At 34.6% G+C, this 26,148-nt stretch overlaps 1 protein-coding gene and 1 long non-coding RNA gene across 2 annotated transcripts in view; one reads left to right on the forward strand and one right to left on the reverse strand.

Annotated features, from left to right (window-relative positions):
- Positions 1-26,148, reverse strand: part of LOC140432291 (uncharacterized) — a 217,198-nt gene that overhangs the window by 17,804 nt on the left and 173,246 nt on the right. The window lies entirely within an intron of this gene.
- Positions 4,236-25,388, forward strand: LOC140432294 (uncharacterized). Its single transcript, XR_011949787.1, has 3 exons — positions 4,236-4,346; positions 16,449-16,663; positions 25,214-25,388. It is a non-coding gene; the product is annotated as an uncharacterized lncRNA (long non-coding RNA).

Below are 26,148 nucleotides of genomic sequence, written 5' to 3' on the forward strand. Positions count from 1 at the left end.
CGGAAAACCACAGAAAACCGATCCCCCCCCCCCGTCGGTGTCAGTTCGAAGTGAACTTTCGGTGTTATAATATGCGACGGTAAAAGAGGGGAGTTGCCTCCTGTATATCAATGTATTCGTCAGGGAGCTCGTTGCTGGCGAGTTCCAGCAGAATAGTGGGTAGGAATGGGAGTTTGGGTTTAGGTCGTCTTCTGAATACATTGCCGAGGGACGAGCAGGTAGTTTTTAGAATGCTTTGGGCTCTGAGGTTTTGGCCCCGGATGGTGCGAATTGTATAACTCCTGCTCAGAGAGGAAAGCCTCTCATTGATGGGCTGGATGTTCGACAGGCGATGAATGAGTGCAGAGGGATAGTCGCGTCGTTTTCTGTTAAGTGTACGTAAGATTCTCCTTTCCAGTGAGATTAGTCTATTGTTGAGGTGCTTTGGCATCACAGCACAGATGCAAGATCTGTACTCGATGACCGGTCTGATAAATGTTTTGTAAGTATGGATAAGTGTACGTGCTTGAGTGCGGCCGAATCTGCCAGTAAGAGCGTTGAGAAGTCCGAGTCGGCTCCTAACCTTACTACAGGTTTTTTCAGTGTCGTCCATCCAGCTTAGTGTTTGTGTAAACAACACGCCGAGGTAATCGACCTGGTTTCGGAGATGGAGTCGTTCTCCCCATAGACTCAAATTGTGCCTTTCGGTGATGATAGGTGTAATGTATTGGCTGCGATATGGGTGTCTGAAAAGGATCATCTGTGTTTTGTTAGGGTTAGGTGTCACTCTCCATCTCTGGCACCATTGTTCAACAAGGAGCAGATGATCTCGAGCGAACCTAAGTACAGAGTCGACGTGTGGTGTGGTAGTAAGGAGTGCAGTATCGTCTGCGTATAGTAAGGTAGTTGTATGTGTATATCTGGGATTGGGGAAGTCGCTGTTGTATATTGTATAAAGTATTGGTGCCAACACGAAACCCTGAGGGACTCCAGCAGTGGGAGTGAAGGATGTAGAGTATCGATCACGCTCCTTGACTGTAATCCACCGTTGAGAGACATAGGAGTGGATGAGTCTGACGAATGGAGTAGGTAGCCCGATGCTCACGAGTTTCTTGACCAGTCCCACATGCCAGACTTGGTCAAAGGCTTTTTGAACATCGAGGAAGATGCCTAGTGACAAATTGCCGTCGTTCAGACTTTGTGTAAGGTGTGTGACGATTTCAGTCAATGCCGTTTTGGTAGAGTACCCTTCTCTAAAGCCGAATTGGTAAGGTGGGATGATGTTGTGTTCTGTGGTGAAGTCTACGAGTCTTTCTTTAAGGATCCTCTCGAAGACTTTCGCCAGGGAGTTCAGGAGAGATATCGGCCTGTAAGAGTGTGGGTTGGTACGCGGTTTGCCCTTTTTCAAGAGCATAATTGTATGTGCTACTTTCCAAGGTTTTGGGAAGTAGCAGAGTTTAAGAGTGGCATTGACTATGTTCGTCAAGTATAGAGTGACGCTCAGCGGGAGGTGACGCACACAGTTCCTGGCAATCTTGTCAGGCCCCGGTGTACTTAAGTTCACTCGACGTGACCAGCTTTACGAACGTAGTGGGAAGATTTGACTTAGATATGATCCTCCATAGACGAACTACGGGGATATCCATGTCGGTGAAGGCTCGGGTGAGGTCGGCGTCAGAGTAGACTCTTTCGACTCCCTTGACGACGACCATGTATGTAGGTTTGGAAGAGCGGGTGGGATTTCTGGGTGTTGGAATATGTTTGGGTGAGACGAGGACTTTAGGATCGCCCAGCGCATCACGGAGCTTACGTTGTAACTCGACATGATTTACCGGGTGGAAGGTAGTTAAGTATGCAATTTGGGTGGGAAGGACCTTGACAGTCGAGATTTGGTTGAGAAGGATCTCACGAGTGTTTATGATGCGGAAGAAATCTCTTTGGGTCGATTTCTCTAGAGGAATATTGGTGATGGTATAATTGAAGGATTTGGGTTGAGTGGAGGTAGTGGCCTGGGATGCAGGGACGGAAGGTCTGGGAGTGGTGGTGGCATTAGCGTATGATGCGGTAGTGTTTTGTGTGGAAGGCGGGATGATAGGTGCGTGTGTTTGTTGTGAGTTTCGGGTATTTGTTGGTTGTGTGTTGACTGTATTAATTAGTTGTGGAGATTGGGTGTTTGTCGCTAGAGCGGCATGGGTGGATATAGGTTGGGTGGTATTGGTATGTATGGTGAAGTTTTGTTGTGGTTGAGTGGCTAAAGTGGTGATAGGAGGTGTGGGTGTATTAAGGATAGCAGATGACCGGGTCAGCTGCAGTTGAGCTATCAACCGATCGATCTGTTCTACGGGTAGGGTGGAGATTATATCTGACATAAAAGTGTCAGATAGGTTATTGGTGATATTGGATTGAGTGGTATCTGGGATGTGTAGTGTAGGTGGAAAGGAAGAAGTGATCGGTGGAATGGTAGTGTTGGTTGGTGTGGTTAAGGTCTGTGTTGCGGGTGTCCTTTGTGAGGGTAGCGGAGGGAAGTCGTAATTGTCGATGGAGGGCATGTCTTTGGAGTGTTGCCCAGGGTCGGGTGGTTCAGCAGGAATAACTCTGTTCGACCTGTTGGAGCGGGTCGACCTTGGCATTTTCGAAGTGGATGGCTAGGTAGATTACACCCAGATGACACCTTTTTTCAAGCACCTTGTGCAATGTGCAAGATGGCTGGTAAGCCGGACTATACTTAACTATTTTGAGCTAGCGGTCCCCCGTAGATATTATAAATGTAATTGGTTAAGTGCAGATTTGTGCCGGCACGACCGTTCACAGACTCCGACGGAAGCTGTAAGCCCCGGCAACGGCCTGCGTGGATGGCTTCTTACGGACCACCCACTAAGCCTACACCGTGACCAGCAGAATCTCCGTCAGAGAGTACAAATCGCCGGTAGACCAGCAAAAAACACAGCACTTACCTTACACAGAACTCCAAGTACGGCCACGTGGCGACCACGTGGTTGGTTTCACCAGGTTATCTCTTCGTATTCGCGGCTTTGTACTTCTTGGCCGGCTTCCAGCGGTCAGAGCTTGGCTTTGTCTATGACAGCCGTCTGACCCTCTGCTATGAAAACCTAAAAACCTAAAAAGCACTAACACTGTACACTACGTACTCACTACGGCGAACGGACGAAAGAGGGATCTATTTTTGGCATGCGTTTACACTTTATAGTCTTTAATGAAATAGGTTGGGGAGGGGAGAACTGTTTGTCTCAAGTTGGTCATTCAGAATTATGTCTGTGGTTTTTAATTTGTTAATTTCCATAGATTCTAACAAGGATAGCTTAAGGCCTGGTAACAAATTTGTGGGTACCGGTAATCAACCAACTACAACAGATAAAACTGTTTTAAAAAAGATTTTCAGCAAACTTCAGTTCACCTAGACTATTCTTTTTTTTCAAATTTCCCAACGTAATTTTAGGATAAATCATACTTCAAACTATTGATACAACATATTGATAGTTTCTATTGGTATTATTAATTTAAATTTAACATATTCAATTTTAAATATTGCTGGCTACTGTCATATTCAGACAAATACCTCAAGTTACACTGACTGCTTTGTTCTGACTTCCGTCCTAATATGCCATTTCAATCAGTTGCTATTCACAAGTCCTCGTAGACACTTCGTCTCAGGAGTACCAACTTCCAGTGGAGTCTTACGTTGGCATGCTATTTATTACTGTTGTAACTTAAACATCCTAGTTTATAAGTTAAATATTGTAACTTAAAGTTAATTAACCAACATTTAAAGGGTTTTTAACCAAGTATTTGGTGGCTTAAAACATGTAGATCCAGTAAGTATTAACCACATTTTTGCATTAACCTTGGTCAATTTTTTTTGCCACAAATTTTTTGTGATACATGGTATACTACATGGCTACAGGAATTTAGTTTCCTTGTGGATATTACTAATTTGTTCTGTCTGAAATCAGTTTGGTTTTCACCAAACAAGTTTTCTGCATAATCCGCTCATTTTTTTATACATTGGGCCAGTATACATCCCCCATAATTTTCATACTTAGATGTAGATGGCATATTCTTGGTTTTGTCCACTCGTTTAATAGTTTTGGTCCTATTACATACTCATTTTATTAGCTGGACAATCTGCGGATATAATCACCTCCCTCTTAAAGCATATCTCCTGTTGTTTCAGAGAGCGGTGTTGACTTATCTTTATTTATATAAGGCAAATAGCACTTAAAAAAATGTAAGTCAAGTAAGAAGTAAACAATTGATTCGAACAAAAAGCAGAAAAACTTTATAAGTTACGGACAAAAGTTAACTGATACAGTATTGCAAGATTGGTGCCGATCAAACTACAATTTCAGGTAAACATTTTTCTTTATTTTGCTTTGTTTACCTTTCCTTTTATAGGCGGGCAGTTGAGAAAAATTTCCCCTTTACGGCTGTAGGAGCCGGATGAGCGACTAATTGGACCAAATTCAATGAATATAACTTCTAGAAATATAAACACAGCGCGTATTGGATCGTCAATAAATTTTAACGAAACTATGGTACGAAACTTTTTAAGATAAATTTCAGTTTTCAGTTGATTTTAAAAATTAATTTTTATACTATGAACGAAATGCCGTTAAATGATGACAATAAACTAAAATGGCGATTCTTGTTGGTAAATAGCAATTTTAAAATCAAATTCTTTTAATATTTCCAAAAAAATCTGTTTTTAATTGACTTCATGATTTGATGTGCTATATTGAGAGTGATTTTTCATTCATTTGTTTCTTCTTCTTCTTCTTAGCCTTCTGTCGTCCATATTTGGACATAGGCCTCTCCCAACTCCTTCCATCCAATGTTGCATTGTAGTATTCCAACGTTGGTCTTTTTGTCTAGCAGTGTTGCCCGCGAAGCTCCATTTAAGTTTGGCAATTTTTGTTGCTATGTCCTCTACTTTTGTTTTGGATCTTACCCAGTCGCTCCTCTTTTTATCTGACAGTCGTATACCTAACATTGCTCTTTCCATTGTTCTTTCTGTTGTGGCTAGTTTATTCATGTTTGCCTTGGTTAGGGTCCACGTTTGACATCCATATGTCATGATAGGAAAGATGCATTAGTTGAACACTTTGCTCCTCAAGTATTGGGGTCTTTTGCGGTTCCTAAGTATCCAACTAAGTTTTCCAAATCCTGCCCATGCCAGTCTTGCTCTTCTAGTAATTTCCGCACTTTGGTTCTCTTTGTCCAGTCTTAGGATTTGGCCTAGGTAGATATATTCCTGGATTTGTTCTATCTCACTGCCATTTATAGTTATACGTCTGGGGTCATCTGTGTTTGTCATTATTTTTGTTTTTTTCATATTGATTTTTAGACTGACGTATTGGGAGCTGGCTGCTAGTTCCCCCATCATAATAATCATTTCTGTTTATAAATGCTAAATACCAAAAAAAATTTTTAACTGTCATAACAACTGTCTTTGTTCAGGCATAGGTCTCATAATGCAGTAATTGTAGGTTAAATCTACCTAAACCTATCTACCTAAATCTAATCTAAACCTAAAAAAAGCGGTATTGAGTTGCAGTTACAGGTGAAACTTTAGGAGACTCCGATTTATTCAGTTACGTCAGTTGGCCGCATGCCAGGTTGAAGAAGGCCTACAGCCCTATTCATTTGTCCAAAGATGAATGAACTTGTTCCATCGTTCAAACACAGTATTTTAACGCATCTACAAAACAATTTTCTTTATAGAATTTTTCTAATTCGAATTAATGTGTCTCGATGACGAGGTCATTGACCCGATGATAGTATAGTACAATAGAAGAATATGACTAAAGTCGAAATCATTTATGAAGACCTGTTTGCCATTTAATTCTGATAACTTTATTACTAGCGGACCAAGTAAGCGAAGATATCTATTACAACATCTTTTATCAAAACAAACTATCAACAAGTTTTCGGAATGGTACGAAATAATATATTATCGTACTTATACACTGAATTTATTAACAAACACGATTTAATGATTTTTGCTTAATTTTTTTGTGATGTATAATGTAGGTTTACCAAATAAACAAAGTTATGTCATTACAAGAACATAATATTATTATCAGAAAAATAAGATTCCATCCACATATATCAATGAAAAATGATTCATATTATCTAATAACTGTTATCGACTAATTAAGCAAATATATTGCGGCGGTGTTATCTGTGAAGATCATATTACCATCAAATTCGTACTTTGTCATCATAATACAACATGCAAATGCAAATATCACCTGAAATATTAATAAATAAAACTGATTAAATTATGTTATTATTAGAACATAAATAAAGTTTATTTAGTATTTAATTTATTAAGTTTTTAGTTTATTTATTAATCTTACTTAGTAATTAGTATTTAGCATAGTACAGTATAGTAAACTGAATGATTACTATATTTAAAATGTCATTAATAAAATAAATTTTATTGTGTGTAATAAATTATATAGATTGCGTGAAAAGAAGTGGGTCGGTCGAAAATTTGGCGAAATGAATATCGGATCGAAAAACTGGTTTTCAATATTTTTCAAAAATCTACCCAATGATAACAAACATGACCCCCACCCTACACCGAGATTGGGGAGGGCACAACTTTGAAATCTTTAATAGGAACCCCCATTTTTATTTTAGATTTTGATTTTACCAAACATTCTTAAAAAATGTCTACCTTTTACTACCTCTTCGTCAGCTCCCCATTGGAAATGTGCTAGACTTTTTAAAATATTAATATTTTTTAAGCAATTACCCTTTTCGATATGTGTGTATTCCCAGTACGTCTGGAGTCTTTATAGATCTAAATATCTCAATTAAAAATACATCATTAAGCGAGTTTTGGGTAACTAAAACTACGTCCTTGGTTATTACCAGGAAGTAAATTAAATTCTCTTTTCGTCAAAATTATTTATATCCGCGAACTACTAAAAAGCACTCTATAAATTAAGTGCCACACAAAAATGTAGCATCTTGGACAATTGCCAAAGGTGATGAAGCGGTTGTGCCAAACAAAAATAATCAACACAATGCATTTTTCATTGGGAAAACAGATAAATTTCACGTGATATTTAAAAATGATTAAGTAGTGCTGAATGGCAATTTTTATTTTAAATTTAATTTAAAATAACTTTTCTCTTAATAGGATAATTTGTATTGATTTATGACTTTTTTAAAATTTATTCATCTACTTAAATTTTCTTGTGTTGTATGCCTTTTTGTAGATAACTATTTATTCTCCTAATTACTCTTCTTATTTTTGTTTATAAAAAAGTCTTCGATAACATAGAACTCCGGGCAGACGAAGAGGCACTTGGAAATGATCCAATCGATTCAATATATAGAATGCTAATTAACAATATTATATACCAATATAAGGCTACTATAATCTGAGTCAAACTATTTACCATTGGCATTGAAAGATATTTCTATCTAAGCCCATGGACTGGACAACAAAGAAATCTGATTTAACTTAAAATATTTAAACAATCCTAGTACTTTTTTTATAATTTCATGTACCATACTAAATATTTACAGAGGAACAACAAATGACGATGGAACCACAAACACCAGAAATTATCATAAATGAAGGAGTTTATGTAAGCAAGTATCAAGTATAAAAACAATTAAAAAACTAAAAAACAGAAAAGCTGCAGGTAAAAATGGGATACCAAATTAATTGTTGAAATATTGGGGAGCGATAATGACTGATAAATTGACAACATTAATTAACACGATCATAAGACAAAATAAAATACCAGAAGAATGGAGGACAAGCAAACTAAGCTTATTATTAATAAGTTAAGATATAAATAATAAGCTAAGCTTATTATTCAAAAAGGACGATAAGAAACAACCAGAAAGCTACAGAGAAATTAATTTGCTAAATACTACCCTGAAACTTACAACTAAAATGTTCCAAGAACGAATAAATCAGCTCAAACTTACTAGACAAGCAACAATTTTTCCGGTCGAGAAGGTCGTGTACAGGTGCAATATTCGTCATAAAATAGATTACAGAAAAAGCGTTAGAATGCAATAGACCCTCATTCCAATGTTTGATCGACTTAGAGAAGGCATTTGACAGAGTAAGACTTAAAAATGTAATATGTACATCTCTTGTATACTATAGAGATCCCGCCGAATATAAAAGAAGCGTTTGTTCTATGAGCAGTTATGGGGTATTCGAAGCATCCTTCTTTAACACCCCATCTCAAATATATCGATTAGAGGGCCAGAACTCTTGTGAATAGTTTAAGTTTTGGCACTATACAGAAATATTGCTAAGACTAATGTTTTTACTAGTCGCGTTTTGATTTCCTGGGAGATAAACCTATCTTTCCATATCTCTATTAAGTAATTTTTAGTGTTTTTTAATAAGCAATCAAATAGTTTTTGATAACCACGAAACATTAATACCAACGGTCTCTTAAAAATGATGGTAAAGTAATAAAAATAATTCCCTCTTCTAAATAAATCTTCTATTGTTGAAAATTTATCAGTTCAGTCGTCAGAGACGAAAATGCCACTCAACCTCTAAAAATCATAATAACAAGCTGAATGTTGCCGAGAATATTAATTTTGGGACCCCAAAAGAGATGCAAAAAGTTTACCACTTTTACCCCCGGGCTTCTCCCTAAAAGCCCCCTAGTAGGGGGATAAAAACGCAAAAAAATCGAGTTACCAAGAATCTGTACGCCGTAGCAAAAAATTTTTTAAATAAAAAATGTAGCTGAGATAATATTAAATGAAAATGTTTATTATCACCTTTTGTGTAGAATAAATCAGTCTCTCAGAAATAACGCTTGAAGCGACCGTCGATTTTGAATGTCAGTTACGTGCGCGAAATCAATGTTCAATAAAATTTATTTATACAGCTTAACGGTAAAATGTAACAATAAAACACTGAAAACTTTGTTTTCAAACTTCCACAAAATTTATTTTAAATTCTTATCACTACAGCTGTTTCGGCTGATTGCCTTTCTCAAATGATCTGTTTTTGGTATGGGTTTACACTTTATAGTCTCTAATGAAATAGGTTGAGGAGGGGAGAACTGTTTGTCTCAAGCTGGTCATTCAGACTTATATCTGTGTTTTTTAGTTTATTGATTTCCATAGATTCTAACAAAGATAGCTTAAGGCCTTTATTTTGAATGTGGAGAATTTTAAATTCGTCATTAAAAGAATGATTATGATCTAGAAGATGAAGTGCGTATGTAGAATCTGTTTTTCTATTATTGAAAGTCCTTTTATGTTCTGCTATTCGTTTATTAAAATTTCTACCCGTTTGACCAATGTAAGTTTTTGGGCAGTCGCCACATTTAAGCTTGTACACACCACTGTGTTTTTTTATGTTGTCTCTTGTTGTTTTTAATATATTTGCCTAGGTTGTTATTTGTTCTGAAAGCTAGTGTTATTCCTTTCTTTTTTTATGTGTTTGGCTATTTTTCTTGATATTTTGCCTGTATATGTAATCGAGCAGAAGGTACTGGGTTTTTTCTCTGGTGGTGGAAATACTAAGTTCAGGGCTTTCTTGTGTAGTTTTTGATTTAACATTTTATTGATTGTTTGTTCGTTGTATCCATTGTTTACTGCTATTTGCTTAATGATATTTAATTCTGTCTCAAAATTGTATTTTGACATTGGAATTTCTGTTAATCTATGTAACATACTATGATAGGCTGCCAGTTTATGTTGTGTGTGATAGGATGATGAATTGTGAATAGTCGTGTCAGTATGGGTAGGTTTATAAAATATGAAGAAGTCATGTTTGTTTTTAAGTCTGATAATTTTTAAATCTAAAAAATTTATGGATTGATTTTGTTCTGTTTCTATTGTAAATTCAATATGACTATGAAGAGAATTAATACACGATAAAAATTGGTCGAGTTGCCTGTTAGTTCCTGTGAAACATACCAGTACGTCGGAGATACGTACACGACCTTAAACTTCACTACCTTGTTATTAGGGTTAACTTTGTTTAAAGTTTAATCTGTTGTATATTGTAAAATACAATGTCCGTCGTACATGAAAAATAACAACTTGAACAATAGTCTTCGAGTGAACAACACGCTGTTAGAAGTTGTGATATTTAGCAAAATATGATTACAATGTGGCGTCCGTGGAATTTTCATAACGATAACACAGAAGAAGCTCCTTTTGAAAATTTTCATTTAGAGGAGGCTGCTCCCATTCAAGGCAAGAATCAGAAAGACGTCAAAGGGCCCATCTGTCATTATTTGTTGTAAAGTCTACGTTTCGTATAAAGAACAATTGGTGCCAACATTAGACAATGTTCTGAATAAACTCAATGCAGATGACACTTTATTAAGTGCGATGGAACAAGTTTGTAGCGCATAGGATTTATGTTTAAAAAAATAAACAAAAGGCAGATAATTATGGATTCTCATCGAAAATAAAACAGTCCGGAGAGAAAATAAATCAATTTATATAGATGAGACGTGGTTCGACATACACGACACCTCATCAAAAGGTTGGTTTGATAACACGAACACTGTGCAACAAAAGTATATTTCAATAAACGAAAACGCGTACCGATATTCCACGCCGGAGCAGTAGACGGATGGGTTCCAAAAGCTCTGTGTTTATCTGCCAAAAACATGAATCTTGCGTCGATTATCACCAAGACACAACTGAGGGAGCAACGGTTTTGAAGATTGGTTTAAAAATAAATTAATACCAAATATACCACTAGAGAGTGTAATTGTTATGGACAATCCTTCTTATCATAGAAGACAATTAAATAAAGCTCCTTGTGGCAATGATACTAAAGTTACTATTCAAAATTACATGTTCGATAATGATATTTATTTTGAAGGAACATATATATGAAAAAATATTTATTGCAAAAATTTTAAAGATCTTATCCATAAAAAAAGGATATGTTTGTGATAAATATGCAGAAAGTTTGGGTCATATAATTTTAAGACTGTTACCATAATTATTGTATTTTTAATCCTATAGAACACATGTGGCATCAATTAACATCTGGCTTTACGAGAAAAAATGGTTCACCTACTCTAAGCGCTTCTGTAATTCAACTTATTAATAGTGAAGTACAACATATATAAGTAGCTGGCAAAATGCAGCTAGAAATGCAGTAGAAAAAGTTGAAAATTCCATAATTTATAAAGTGTTGTAATTAATGCAGCAGATGATGGGGAGGCACTGGCCTTACATATTAATATTTTTGTATAATATTATAATTTTGTAGATAAATATTTTTTGTATGCTTATGTGCCTTACGTTTTTTTTTTTTAATTAATAATGATCTTATAACTCTAATTTTCTCTGTAAATCGAGATATCTCGTATAAAATTCGTACAGTCCTTGGACTTAGCACGGCTCTTTTAAAAGGTTAAAGCTAGAACCTTTCCTTCTTAAATCTAATTACCAAAATTATGCACAAGTCAAGGTACTATACTTGTGAATGTACCTTACCTGAAATCCTTTAGAGTGCGTTCATATCGGAGACCATCGCACCGTCTCCTCGCCTAGAGCGTAGAACTGACGGCGAACGCTCGCATTTAAAGTAATACATTTATTTTACCGAAAATCGATTAAATGATACTATCCCACGGCACGAGCGAGGGTCGGTGCCTCGTTATGAACGCACGCTTAGACTCTTCTATAAGTTGTAGTAAGTTCAGTATTTGTTCTCAAGTACTTTTTTCTTTTACAAAATATGTTTGTTGTGTGGTAGTCGGTATGGTATAATCTTTTGCAGTTCTATCTTATAATATATCTAAGTTTTCTCAGGATCGCGGTTCAGTAAATGATCTTGTAAAAGTTGGTCTTGCAGGTCTCTTTAAAAATCTTCTACCTTTGGAGGTTCTAGGATGTTGATTATTTGTGAGTATTTTTCGTGTAGGACTTTCCACGCGTTCATATGTATCTCGTGTAGGACTTTCCACACATGGGACCATATTCTGCACAAAGGTCAGTTTTGTAATTGATGGATGATGATTTTTACCCTGACCTAATTAAAATAAAATAAATTTAGTTTGTAACTCGTCCGTCTGGGCTTCGTCGTGTGCATGTTCTTCGTATATAGTGTTAGAAGAGAATGTTGGTAATTTTTAGATTGCATTGTGCAGAAATCTAAAAGACAGTGTGCCCCTTTTCGTTTCTTTTTCTCGTTTGAAAATTTCTAATAACCTTTACATTACTTCCATCATACTTTCCTGCTTAGGCAATTAAATTCCCAGGATTTTGACTAGATCTCGGTTAAGAAATCGATGGAATCGAAAATCGCTTTCTATAAGTCTACAATTCCCATTATGTATATATTAATTGAAAAAATATTTCTATATTTTTATATTATTTAAATTCTCCTTTTTCAATATCCTTATAAATATGACAGGATTATATTAAATTAAAAAAGAAAATGCAATTAAATACTTAATTTTGAGTTCTTTCTGGGAATCCTTTTGAGCATTTATATTTTATTCAGTGCAGCTGATTAAAATTATTTTCATTATATTAAATATATTAAGGGAACAATAGATACTAGTATAAGTGTTTTTGTAACAACGTTAGAGTCAACCAAGCGCAACGTTCAATGCCGTCTCGGTATGTAAATATAATAAATTTAATAAATGCGAAGTAATTTATTGTAACATATATATTTTATTACAAATAGGGAACTAGCATGTATTAAAAATTCTTTTTTTTAAATAAAAAATCGAAAGTTAGTTATAAAAAAGTTACGTGAATAACATAAATTAATAATTTTTTAAAAATTGTTTTTTAAAAAATTTCTTTATAAAAGGTATAATAATAAAAACCCTATCGGGCTATATCACACCACGTTTTCTTTTCAGAACTGGATGTTCACGTTTGAAGCCACTAAATATATGGGAAAAAAACCCTTTAAATGTAGTTTGTTACATCTTTGATAATTTAAAACTATGATGTTTAAGTTACAAAAAGAATTAATCACATGTACGACTCCACTGGGGTTGCTAGTCCTTAGACGAAGTGTCTGTGGCAACTTATTGATAGCTATCAACAAGTATCTGTGAGAACTCGAGAAAAAAGGTTTAATTAAATGAAGAAGACACGATGGATAAAAGTGAGTGGTGAAGAAAAGAAAAGAATAGCGACCAAGAAATTGGGAAAAGCTGAGGAAGAAGAAGGAGGAGGATTTTGTTGCATTTAGTTTGTTAGATTTAGATATGAAACGGTTCTGTGATATTTTATAATTCTTATTCCCGTGAAGAGGCTTTGAGTTATGTAGACCAGGACACTAAGAAGTGTTCACATAATTTTGTATCAAATGATAAGATGAACCTTCATCTTGTAGTGCCTATCCGTTTCGGATGTTGGCGACCATAATGGCGATCTCTACTGCTCTGAAAAGATTTGTGGTTGTTGTGTTGAACCACGAACGTCGGTTCGTTTCTATTCTTAATAAGACTTCCTGATTTGTAACGTGGTCGGTATAAGATATTTTCAAGATTCGACGATAAAGCCACATTTCGAAAGCTTCAATTTTCTTGCAGGTAGCGTATGTGAGAGTCCACGACTTAACTCCGTACAACATATAGGAAAGATACAACATCGTAGTAACCTAATTTTGAATAGCTTAGCCATTTTTAGAAATGCCAATTTTGCTTGTATATACAGATAAGATGAACCATCTATGGAAATTTGTTTTGAATGCTAATTGTGATATAGATTATAAATAATACTTTTGATTATAATGTTACGGAATTTAAAGACAGAGATACATATGCCTGTTACTAGCACAATGGCATACCAGTACCTAGCAAGCACCAGCTACTGTCCTCAAACTGGCAAGTGTGTACGTTAACTGGCATGCTAGCTAATCGCAAAGAATTTGATTTTTCTTGCTAGTAGCATGCTGTGAGATGCAAGGCGCATGCGTGGGAAGTGTCACTGGCATGTGTGGCAGCGCGGTACCGCTACGGGGATGCCAGTAGCTAGCAGAGAATTGTCAGAGTTGTTGTGTTCCTGATAAAAATTAACCGTTTTATTGTTAAACTTGTTAATTTACAAAATGTTTCGTTGGGGTGATGAAAAAACCATCAAAGTTATTGCTATATATAGAGAATTGGAGTGTCTTTTGAATTCTAAATCATCTCTATATAAAAATAAAATAGTTGTGACAATGCCTACACAAAAATTCAATAGGAAATGGGTGAAAGTATTACTAAGAAGGAGATAAAGGCCAAAATAAAAAATTGCTCAAGGATTTCCCCGCCAGCAATCCAATTTCTCACCTAAATGTTTCTCTTTTTTGAGTTCCGCTTCGGATTCATTATTAAATTTCTAACAATATCTGTGGTCATCAGCAATATTTGCTTGTTGAATTTATTCCGAATACCTTCCATGGATCCTTTTTTTTGTTGGAAACTTAAAAACTTTTAATTACAAAACAAGTACTTTAGTTTCAGACGAAAACCACTCGATTGTTTACTGGCACTGGCATGTGTAAAAATCAACCCTGCTTTTTCGCCTTGCCAGTATAGGCAAGCGAGCTACTGGCATGCCAATTACTAGCAAATGTGTTTTGTGCTTGCCAGTTACTGGCCTATGCCAGCAACTGGTAAGCTTCCCAACTCAAAATTTACTGACTTGTGTGTACCCGGCTTACTGTATTAATTTGTAGAGGTATTTGCACAGGCATATTATGTGAACACACTCAAAGCTACTGGTATGCCAGTAGTTGTGCCATGCTTTGTGAGTGGTGAAATCTATCTGTTGTGTTTTATTTTTTTATACGAGTATATTTTTTAATCTTTCTATTCAAAAAATACTGTTTACAAAATAATCAAGTGATTTCTTATCATGTCTCGTTGAGGGGATGAAAAGACTATAACGTTTATTAGTGTATACAGAGAATAGGAGTGCCTATGGAATTCCTCCAAATCAATGCTGTATAAAAACAATATTGCTTGTGATGATAATGAATAGGTACACCAGCAACAGAAATGAACTTCTGGAGAAGAGCAGCAGGCAAATCAAGAAAAGATCGGATACCAAATAAGAGAATACGAGAAATGATGGAAGTCAAGCATACAATAGTTGATGACATAAAAACAAAACAGTTAATGTACGGCCATGTACAGAGAATGTCAGATGACAGGATTCCAAAACAGATTATGTGGACACCACAAGGAAGAAGAAAAAGAGGAAGGCCTAGAAGAAGCTGGAGAGAGGGAATTGAAAAAGAACTAGAGGAAAGAGAAATCCCTCCAGGCCTATGGTTAAATAGAGAAGAATGGCGGTTAGGAGTCTGACGGCGTTGGAGAACGGTGTGAACCGATGGTAGTAGTACCCCAAAATTCAAGAGGAAATGGGTGAATGTATTACTATAAAGTATAAATCGTAAAATTTCCTATTTTATACAATGTCTCCAGAGATATATATGAATCGCCAGTAGCCAAAAATCTCTTAGTTATTTCCAATTTAGTTCTGGCTGCTCTCTATCGCATCTCGCATATGGGTATTTTTGTATTTTGTTCTCAATTTTTCGAAGGAGTTCATCAAATTTTTCAGGAAGCTTTCTTAAATTGTTTCTATAACCTTCTACATCTTCAATCCTCATATCTCTAAGCAAACAAGCACTTGCTCCATAACTTTCCCGTCTACTAATCCAATCTCTCCCAAATGTTTTTTTTTTGAGTTCCGTTTGGGTTTCACTATTAAATTTCTAACAATATCCGTGGCCATGAGTAATACGTGTTTAATTCACTATGAATACTTTTCATTTTTGTCAAGAAAGTCAAAAACTTAAAAAATGGCTTTTTAGTACTTTTCACATGTCAACCAGTCTGATTACTGGTATGTGTAATATCTAACCCTGCTTTTTTGCCGTACCAGTACACACATGCAAGCTGCTGGCATACTAGTTACTCGCAAATGTGTTTTGTGCATACTTGCAAGTTACTTTTCCATTTTACAGGTACGTGTATCCCCGGCATAAGCAAAATACATAAAGAAAAAACAGAAGAATACTTGAAAATTTTACGGGGAAGAAAATTTGAAAAAATTTAATCTGGGGATCACCGAATTCTAAAAAGACATAAGATAGAGTTAACAACAGAGTCGCTATTACGTCACATATTATTTTTTAGAGATTTGTACTTTTCTCTTTTATTAAGTTTTTATTTATTATTGTAGTACTTCATTTTTAAGTAAAAATATACCCTTTTCTTAATTTCGGTTTCTGCTTCGATTGAAACTAAAATTTCCGTTAAAAAACGGAATTTTATGAATCAGCATAAAAATAAATGAATAGGTAATATAAATGCACTTCATTTCTATTACAATTTATTACACAAGGCAATAAAGCACACATATTATTACGAATGCCAAATATGATAACATGTTAACAAAACAATTATTAACAATGTCAAACTATAAATAAAAAACATTACAGCCGTTTTCATTTATTGTAGAATATAAACATGACCATGCCTTATAGAGTATTATGTATGTGCGTTTTACTACCAATACTCATATTTCATTGCACTCATGGTTTATATGCGAAAGGTGGAAGAAGATATTCTTCCGAGATTGTGAAGCAGAATCCATTATACAGTTATGATTTACCGGAAGAGGAAGAATGCGTTTGTATGAACTGGAGGTACTGCGAGGGAACGATCAATTCTGAGTGAGTACTTAATATAAATAATTATTAACACAATAATTAAATCTATATAAAAACACCGATAAATATTTGTCAATTTAATCCTACATTGCATACAAAGAAATGAAAATATTTCAACATAAAACAACGAGAAAAGACCAAAAAAATAGCATTGATGAAAAACACTGGGTTAAAAATTAAGGACACAGTGGACACGCATGTAACAGTCGAAATTGTAAAAGTAGGGAGAGCGAAAACAAGCTCTGCAGACAACAAAGAATGAAAAAGCAACAAGATTACATGGCATGAATGCTGAGATGTAGAAATATGATGTGGAAAGATCAGAGGTTAAAATAATAATATTTAAGAAATGTGTCAAAACCAATTACGAAAACCACAGAGAGAAAAGTACAGATGGGTTTCCGAAAGGACAGATCGATTAAATATTTATATTTATCATTTTCTTTGTCTTTATCCATATGCGGGGTAGATATCTATATACGTTTCTATTTTGGGTGATATCACTATCAATCTCTCCTCCTACTCGTTTCAGGAACTTACAAATCAGCAATTCTTCGCATTGCGTGATTAGCACGCCAATGTTGAACATATCCTAACCATCTAATGCGCTATTTTATATACCTTTATTTTACCCTACATTTTATCAAGTTGTTCTTATAGATTTGTATATGCTTATGACTTATATGCGTATTTATAAATGCTTTAGCCTTTGCTCGACCTATTTTCTTTACAAGCTTTATATAATTTTCCCTTCTCCTTTATTTTTCTTGATCTTCGTTTAGCCATCACCAGGTCTCTTAATTACAAAACTTCTTTTCTGAGATTTTTCCGTAGTATATAAATATAAAAGTATATAAATAGCCGTACCTCGAAAAATCCTAGCTATATTTTTCCAGATCATATTAGGACTTTCTTTGATGTTTCACCTTATTTTTCTACTATTTATTCCCTGAATATACCTTCTTTCTGAGCATTAACATCCGCTATTTGATTTTTTGTGGTACTCTCTGATATTTTCATCCTTCAATATTCAGCATAAACAATTTAAGTTGTTGGCTCACAGTCTCGTTAACACTTGAGAATGATTTTGTCCAATTTTTATGTGTTAAGTTGATTTTCCTCCTTTCTTCTTAAGAGTCGCCATATATAATGCTATTGCTACACATCTCCTCCCGGATTGACCAACATGTGTTTTAAAATCACCTCGTTATATGACACTCTCCCCTGATGGAATATCACCAAGTATGTCTCGTAATTGATCATATAAAGCTTTTCGTTCAGTCTCACCCAAGCGCCAAGAATCACATGTAGACATAGAAATAGTATGTAGAGTAAAAATGGAGCTAGCTAAGATACTCCATACCAAATAGACTGTCAGATTTCAATACCGACCAAGTTCGACCACGATTTTATCCCTTATACCTTTTTGTGTACTAGAAATGTCAATGAGTGGCTTCAAATAGCTATCACAAAATTTCATTGAAACATATAATTTTGACGTTATGACTGTCATTGAAACATAATTTTAATTTGAATTATAGTTGTCTCTGCCAATCCATCATTTAATTGGATACATTTGTCGTAGCGCTTACAACTATTTCCAATTACATTTCTTAGTTGTTGCATTTTCTGCAAGAAATGCGTCTACGTGCCTAGACAGGTTTGGTAAATTTTTTGTTTGCTAACTCCCTAGAAGAAGAAGTCTAAAATTGTGAGATCTGGATTTATGGGTAGTCAGTCTATCAACGGCCTACAAAACGGGTTGGAAAATTTTTATTTAGCCATTGCTTCACAGTTCTGGAGTAATAAACAAAACACCCATCTTACTGAATACACAAATTTAATTGTTTATTAATTGGAAGCTCATGACTAGCATCTCACAAGTCGGTGTTTAAAAATTCTTCAGGACCAATAATTCGCTCCTTCAGTATAACACACCAGGCATTGATTTTTTAAGAATCATAGCTTTTACATTTTATTACCAATGGTGGTTACGTGCTGACCAATAACGACAATTTTGTGACAGCGCTAATCCATTTGTAGTGAAAGTGGCTTCATCGGTAAACAACAGATATTTTATAAAATTGATATTGTATAAATATTCCAGTTCACTTGATCATTCTCTCTTCTTCATTGTAACTGGTTACTTTTTAAAATTCGTATTTGATATTGCAACATATTCATTGAATGTTCACTTCTAACATTATCTCTTAAAAGACTTACAATTTTAATTTGTTCTCCAAATCCATCTTGCAGCCAATGACATAAAATATTATCAAAAGACTTGGAAAGAAATATGGTTGCAGTGACATTGAAATTTGTCACAAAGGTTAAAAAGTAATACCATTTTCATGGTAACTAAGATTTAAGTTGAAATATTAGGTTTTATAGCTTGTAAAATTATTAATCTATTAGGTGCGTTAATTTTTTTAAGTTATTTTCAACATTTTGTTCGTGCTGTGATGGTAAAATAAAGGTTGTACCAGATTAGGTCGGTTCATATAAAGGGTGTTTTTTAGAGGTATAAAACTTTGAAATGGAATAAAACAAATATGATTTTTTAAATTGACATGAAATTGACTTTATTCGAAAGATAATCTTTTGGCGTTATAATTTAAATATGATTTCTGGCATATGACCGCCACCGCTGGCTCTGATGTAGTCTAATCTAGACGTTCAATTTTCGATGACATTTTCCAACATTTGCGACCGTATATCGGCAATAACGCGGCAAATGTTGTTCTCCAAGTGGTCAATTGTTTCAGGCTTATCGGCGCAGACTGTGAAACCACAGCTCTTGCACATCATGGTTGTTCAAATGAGGAATCTTCTTCAATTGCCATCTCCGCGGCGGAGATCGACAATCATCATAGCTATTCGGACTTTTAAGACGGCTGCTCTGAGAAATAAGGAATAGAAGTCAGTAATCATGGCTCTATGGCAGTCAACACTGACTAACGTTCTGGTCAGCATCGTTTTTAAAGAAGTACGGACCAGCCCACCAAACAAACCAGTCAGATTTCTGGATGTAATGGTGTCTCAACATACACTTGAGGATTATTTTCACTCTAACTACGGTAGTTTTGTTTGTTGTTCGTTTTGGACCCATTCACAGAATCTACGCCTTTTTAGGTTATATAGCTTAATTATTTAGCTTTAATTCTTGCACGGATTGTTGGATTTTATAAGTACGCAAACCCAGATCTTTCCGCAAAATCTTCCATGAAGTGGATGGACACATATCCAACTGCTGTGCACGATGGCGGATAGACTGATTCGGGTCTTCCTCTGTGCTACGCTCTACATCAGCAACAACTTCTTCTTTACGTAATGTACAAAGTCTCTGTGAATGCGTATTATCATTTAGAGTAAACATGGTGCGAAAACATTCCATGGTTAATCGAATTTATTGCTCTGATGAACGATTATGTTGACCATAAAATGGACGCAGTGTGCGATACGTATTTCATAGAGAACCATTATTTTCAAATTAAATTTGCAAAATTTGGAAGCGTTATTCAGGCACCAGTCTATTCATGTTGAAATGCCAAACCAAACTAAACATTAATCCCTTAACAGCTTTTAAAATAGACTCCAGTTAAAAAAGTGTTGCCAACTTACAATTCTATACCTCTAAAAAAACCACTCTATATAATCTAAATGGGAGAAAGCCAATACAGAAAAAAAACACGAACAAGATGACTATGTCTTCATTGCTATTAACGACTAAGTTTTAAAACTAATATCACTTACACCACGCCATTATCTCTTTATAAATATATAAATTTTTCGGATGGCAATATTTCTTTCTTCGGCGTCTCCTTCCAATTTTTTAAAACGTTTATCCATATTTTTTCTTCGCGTATTTGTTGTACTTACTATATATACTATAACGTTTATATTAATAATTCAGTATTCTTTTGGTCTGGTCATGTTTTTTCTTCTGCTGGCTATATTCGATATTGCAAGTTGTGGAATATCTGGCACCGATTAAAACTAGCGAAATAGACCATATAGAGTGAAGAGAGAACTTGATATTTTAAAAAGTGTATTAACCCTCTACTACATAAAGGACCCAAATGGGAACTCAAAATATAAAATTTCCATGAGTATTTGCTATCGACAATTTTAACCGCGTACACATCTTATTCCCTCTTCAGAAAATTCGTTTTTAGATGTGTATTGTGTGTTGCTGATATACCCATCGGTTGTTTGAATAAAAAATAGCAGTTTTGTTTGAAGCGACCTTGGAGTAGGTTGTTAGTGTAGCACGTGTATTTTATTTTCGAATATTAGCTAAAAAAAGGTAAGTTTGAGAAATAAAAATTATATATGCGTTTATAAGTGTCATAAGCATCTACTGATATATTGAAATCATAAATTTACTTTGTTGTTAGTATTTGACCCAAATTGTTACTGTTCCCGTACAGAAACATTGTGTGCTAAAAGTAACTTTTGACACTGAAAAAAGGAAATATTTTAGTTTGTTTTTTGCAAGTTGGTAGACTTCTTTAATGCTTTATTAGTTTAAATAAACCTGAAGTAAACTTTCTTTTCAGAAAAAAAACATCGTTTTACAACAATAAAGCAAAAACTATTCAGCCCTATAAGTTACGACAGATTCCTTCTGAAAGAGATGATTCGGAACTATCTGATGAAGATAACGTTAGGCCGTTAGCTGCACAAACCACCAGGGCTAAAGTTATCATTGGCAGTCAAGAAGATTCTGATAATGAAGATGATAATTTATAAACCGATGAATCGAATACTGAACTACCTACTAAAAAAAAATCTATCAAAAAAAGTCATATGACTTTTAAAGATAATGAATTACTTCCAACCAACATATTGCAGCTCAATTCCCCTTACAAATTGTTTAGTTTTTGTTTGACACCAGATATTATAATTGAGGTACTTCGACAAACTTGTATATACAGCGCTCAAACAAATCCACAAAAGCCAATTACCACATGTCCTGTAGAAATTGAAAATTTTATGGGGATATCGCTGTGGATGTCTCTAATAAGACAACCTACTACAAGACGCTATTAAGACAAGTTGCAGACGTAAGACGTAATGCCTATCAATCGTTTTGAAACGATCAAAAGGTTTCTTTATTTTAGTAATAATTTAGAAAATACACGGAGGCTTGATAAAATCTCGCCTTAAGCCGAGGCTTGATAAAAAAAATTAGAAGAACATACAATCCCAAAAAGCCTCATAAATGGGGATACAAGATGAGGATTCTCTCAGGAATCTCAGCATTTTCATATAATTTTGAAATTTTGGCTGAACAAGATGTAAAACTGCTAGTAATATTGTAGTTCTATTGAGCAGAAAAATACCGTCCAATAAACACCACAAACTCTTTTACGATAATTATTTTTTAAATATACCACTGGTGTCATTTGTCAAAACGATGCATACATTCTATCGCAACAATCCGTACAAATCGAATTCTGAATTATAAAGGTTGACAAAAGAAAGAAATAAAAAAATTACAGAGGCGAATACATACAGTCTAGTGGTGTGACAACAAAATTGTGTCTTTACTGTCAGATTATTGTGGAATTCAACCAACAGCCAAAGTGGAAAGATTGTTTCGCACCGAAAGAACTAGGAAATAAATTGATTGCCCAGACATTGTACGACAATATAACAGGCACATGGGCGGTGTGGATCTGCAAGATTTCTTATTTTCTTATTGGGATTATATTCAATCAAAATCAAAAGCAAAAAATGGTATCACCGTATTTTCTATCATATGCTGGATGTAGCAGTAGTCAATGCTTGGCTATTAGACAGGCGAATCAAAAAACAAACTGGAAAAACTGAAGAGATTATACCACTGCTGAATTTCAAAACAATTTTAGCTGAACAACTAACTAACAGTGGTGTTTTACAAAAAAGAGAAATAGGTCAGCCTAGAAGTTCCACACCCGAACAACCATCCAAAAGCAGATGCATTGAACTTAGACATAATATATACAGTGTGGATATTAAGTCTTATCCCCCCTAGTGAACTCCGTTATTGAAGACAAAGATGAAAAACGCTCGGACCCGTCAATTTTTATTTTAATAGAGGTATTTTATAACAGGTGACAAAAATTGTCACCCCTTTCATCCCCTTCACTTGACAGCTACCACCTCAGATTTTTTAAATGACAATGGGGGTCGTGCGATAGTTCGTTGGAAAGGGTTTGAAAAGAAGAATTGTAAAATCTATCACACTTTACTTTAACTTTAAGGATATGTTTATTAATAACGATTTATTGTTTGGATATACACTTTGCGATACAACAATACAAAAGTAGGTACACTGGTTTTGCTTTAATATGGGACATTCGGTATAACCAAATTTATTTAATTTTTATACTTGAACGTTTATACCGAATTATTTTTTTGCAGAATAAATACTTTTGTGTCGTCAAAACATATGGTTAGAACAATTTTTTAAATAATCTAGTTGGCGTGTATAGTTTTTGACAACTGTCATAAAAACCAAGCAATTAGCACTGTTGATTGTAAAGAATATTGACAAGAACTTGAGATTTGGTGAGCTTTAGTGGTAAACTGTAAATTTTTAGTATTCAAAATTCAAAACAATCAAAATGGCACCACCTCGTAGATTAGTAGACAAATGTGAAGCAATTTTAATATTTAGCGAAGCAGGCCGTAACTACCATGAAGCTGTGAGAATATTTAATGAACGTTTTCCGAATCGTCCAATTGATCGACATTACTATCGACTACTTGTCACCAAATTTTGTGAAACTGGTTCTGTCGAAAACAAGAAACGGGATGGTAGAAAAAAGACTTCTGAGGAAAAGCAAGTGGATATTTTGTCTCAATTTGTAGTAAATCCATCCAGTTCAACTAGAAATGTTGCTCGCGAATGCGAAGTAAGCCACAGGACTGTCTTAAACAATTTAAAAAAGCAAAAATTTCATCCCTATAAGATGAAAATGGTACACGAATTGACAGAGGATGATCCAGATCGACGACTGCAATATTGTGAAACTATGGATAATAATATTTCACAAGATCCAAGTTATTTAAGACATATTTGTTTTTCCGATGAAGCTACATTCTATTTAAATGGTCATGTCCATCGACAAAATGTAAGATATTGGTCTGACGAAAACCCTCGATTGTTTCGAGAGTGTCATACTCAATTTCCCACTAAATTAAATGTTTGGGCAGGTATACTAGGGGATCACATTATAGGCCCTTTTTTTATCGAAGGCAATTTAACGGGGGATAGCTACCTTAATCTATTGGAAACACAAATAATTCCTGCAATTCATGATGTGCTTAGAAACAATCCAGGCGAATTCACCCAAGATATTATTTTCCAGCAAGATGGAGCTCCGCCTCATTACGATGTTGGCGCTTGAAATTTTTTAAATAATTTGTATCCGAGAAGATGGATTGGACGTCGTTGATTCATTGAATGGCCACCAAGATCACCAGATCTTACTCCTCTAGATTTTTACCTATGGGGTTACCTTAAATCCAAACTGTATGGGAGCCAGTTGACGACAGTTGATGAACTCCGTCAAAGAATAATAATCGAAGAATGTGATAGGATTGATATGCAGACCCTACAAAGGGTTAGGGAGGCAACGAAACAAAGAATCTACTTCTGCCAGGAAGTAAATGAAGAACATTTCGAGCATCTCCTGCAGTAATTTAAGTTTTCTTTAGGGTAATTTGCCAGTTCCTTTAATTTTAAAGATGTAATTTAATACATTATTTTTTGTATATTTTATTTTAAATAAAACCATTATGCAATATAAAATTTCAAAATTATACATTTTTGAATTCTTCTTTTCAAACCCTTTCCAACAAACTATCGCACGACCCCCATTGCTATTTAAAAAATCTGAGGGGGTAGCTATCAAGTGAAGGGGATGAAAGGGGTGACAATTTTTTTTTATGTTATAAAATACCTCTATTAAAATAAAAATTGACGGGTCCGAGCGTTTTTCATCTTTGTCTTAAATAACGGAGTTCACTAGGGGGGGTAAGACTAAATATCCACACTGTATGTACAAACAGATTAGTTTTCACACTGGCCAAACTGGACTGTAAACAGGGAAAGATGTAAGATGATAAACTGTAAGGGAAAATCAAGGGTCCAGTGCGAGAACTGTAGGGTGCATTTATGCATTCATTCTAAAAGTAGTAACTGTTTTAAGAAGTTTCACAATTTGGAATAATTTGATACTGACAATACATCGATCTAATGTGTATGACAATTGGTTTTAATAAAGGTTTTTATACATAATGTTGCCAAATGGGCACAATTTTTTTTTTCTAAGAAACCAGTTCGTTTAAAAAAAATATGTAACGGTGAACTCTAAATATATCTATTAAGAGTAATTTAATATAATTTTATTTTATTTTGTCAAAAAATAAAATAAAATAAATTCATGCAATAGAGTGTTAAGATATCATTAACCCTTACACTATCTGCTCTAGCATAATATCATTTTTATTACATACATTACAGCATAATATCATTTACTAATTTTTTTTTGTCAATTTTAGTAAACAATGTCAAAGCAGTTATTTTCAAGTCTGCTGTAATAAACCGGTAACATCTGTCAGTGTATGATGAAATTGGAGTAAAAGTTGATGGAATGGAAGAAATCACCAAACCATGTGTATTACCGCCAAAATATTAACAAAGATGTATAATTTTTAATATTTTTCTAAACATAATAAGTCTAATAATAGTCTTTAATAAAAAATAAAAGAATTAAAATTTGTTTATCTTTTAAAATTAAAACAATTAAATATTCATTTTAGGTATAATAATACCACGCAGTGAACTGGTATTTATATTAAAATAACAAGAAAAATACACTAATCTTAAGTAAAATAAACATAAAACACTATCTACATAGATATTGAACAATATTTTCTCAACAAGTACATAAGTTTTTTAATAGAAATAGGCAAAAGAAAGGAAGAAATGAATAGTGGACGTATCTAATAAAAAACGGTATAAATCTATACAACACTTTTTAGAAGATGAAGAAGTAGGAGCATGTAGCATTTACATTGTAAAGTTGTCCTAGTTGGTCTTGTTTCGCTATGATGTTCCTTGTATGAGAATGTTTTTGTTAGCACACTATGGATGAAAGAAACTTTTACGTTGATCTACTTAAAGTAATCTATATAATTTCATATTTCATCAGTTGATATCCTATAGTAGTGTCAGTTGGACCTTTGGTCAATGCTCAGTTTTATAGAATTTTAAAATGTGCAGATCACATCACCATGATTGTGATTGCCCATCCAAGTTGTCATATGTCACATGTCACCCTAACATTTCCGTTAAGATCAGGAGCCATTCTCTATCCTGATGCCAACCAATATGTAGCTTCGCCGTTTTTAAAAATTTTAAACTGTTTGTCCTTGTGTCGTGTAGTGTTACTTGTATAATTATTATGTTTATGACATTCTCAGTAGATTGCTGG

This window comes from Diabrotica undecimpunctata, chromosome 1 (assembly GCF_040954645.1).
Source record: "Diabrotica undecimpunctata isolate CICGRU chromosome 1, icDiaUnde3, whole genome shotgun sequence".
NCBI lineage: Eukaryota > Metazoa > Arthropoda > Insecta > Coleoptera > Chrysomelidae > Diabrotica > Diabrotica undecimpunctata.